We start from the raw sequence: 1,704 nt of genomic DNA on the forward strand, positions 1-1,704 counted from the left end.
GCCGAAGCATATTGGAGATTGACTAGAAAGTGATGGTCTGTATTTTGTTACAAATTATTAACCTCAATGGTACGTGTTTGTCATAAATTAGCATGGATTAACGAAGTTTACGTGCTAAATTAAGGTCAAATTTAGGTTTGAGAAAAGTAAATCAAAAAACCCCGGCACCGCAAACAATTTCATTCCATCGAACACCGCAGCGTGAAAAACACAAAAATCGCACACCGTAGAGATTGAGACCACCGCAACACCGCAAGTTGAGATTTTATTCACCGCATTAGAAAAACATCAACACCGCAACACCCTAAATCCCCATGTCCCCTTCAAGTAAATGTGTAGGTTAGTTTTTTTCATTATAATTAGATCTGCAATTATGCGCATAAGGTGGTAAAACACGTTAAGTGACAAGATAACAAGAAAAGTAATGGTCAGATAATTTCTAAGATTTCTATCTACCGTAAAGAAAATAAATCGGCCCTAGCCGTAAAAGCCACCACACCATTGAAACCCTCTGTTCAGTCCATTGAGACCCTCTATTCAGTCCAGTAAATCGAGCTCAACATTTAGAGCGCTCTTCCATTATAATATCGGAGGAATGACTTATAAACACGTTACACGTTACAAAAACAGTTTGTTTATCTGCAGCTAGCCGTGGCAGTTTGCGAAGCACGCGCTGGACAGCGTGGTCTGGAATGAAGCCAATTTTAATTTAACACGTTTGTTTCTTTTGTCGCTCAGTACCTCTGTATTTTTCTCTGATAAATAAACGGTGAAAAAGTCGCAATTCAAGTACATGAATCACAGAAATTATACTACTAGAAAAATTGTATTGGTTACGAACGCTTCGCATGACAAAGAACGGTACATGCGACATGCTGACGAAGTGTGCGCTTGCACGATAAGAAATCGAACAAATGTTAGCAGAGGTTCCCTCTCGTCTATCACCGAGCAGAAAGAGACGGGAATCTCTGTCTCGTAGAGTAAACTCGGGGATATCAAAATCACTGCGGTGACAGCCGGGAAGTAGAGAGACTCTGGGAACGAGGTAGTAGAGCCTACTGCAACGTCTAGTTCAGAGTCCAGTCCAGAGTCCAGTCCAGAGTCCAGTCCAGAGTCCAGTCAGGATCCAGTCCATAACGTCTAGCCGGTCGATTTGAACGGATGCTCTACAACCTCACAGAAAATATAACGGAGTGTTTAACGGAGTGTTTCTCGTTAGATTGAGAAGAGGATTTGTAGTTAGCGTGAAGGGTACCAATGGCACGACAAGAGATTGAGGTAAGTTACTCGACTCTGATTCTGTACGCCGTGACACACAGATGTTACAGGAGTTGTTTTTTTTTTTATTTTTTTTTGAAGAAGAATTTCATACAAAGAGCAAGCACAAAGTTAAAAAAACGACCGAATCCTTATGTAGAAAAGTGACAGTGCAATCAGTAGTTCCCTTTTGATATAAGTCGTAAGTCGTAATAATCAGACTACTTACACCCGGTCCACACTACGCCGAAGGAATTTGAAAACGTATAGTTTTCACACTGAAAACGCATCAAATGTTTCCATCCACATTACGCCAGAAGAATTTAAAAACGCAACAATCACCGGTCATTTTGAATTTGTGTTTGACGAACACTCGATCAGGGAAATCACATGATTATCGTGACGCCATCGTTCGAAAAGATCCGTTTCAGCGTGGAGCGTGGACGC

This window comes from Orbicella franksi, chromosome 5 (genome assembly GCF_964199315.1).
Source record: "Orbicella franksi chromosome 5, jaOrbFran1.1, whole genome shotgun sequence".
Lineage (NCBI taxonomy): Eukaryota > Metazoa > Cnidaria > Anthozoa > Scleractinia > Merulinidae > Orbicella > Orbicella franksi.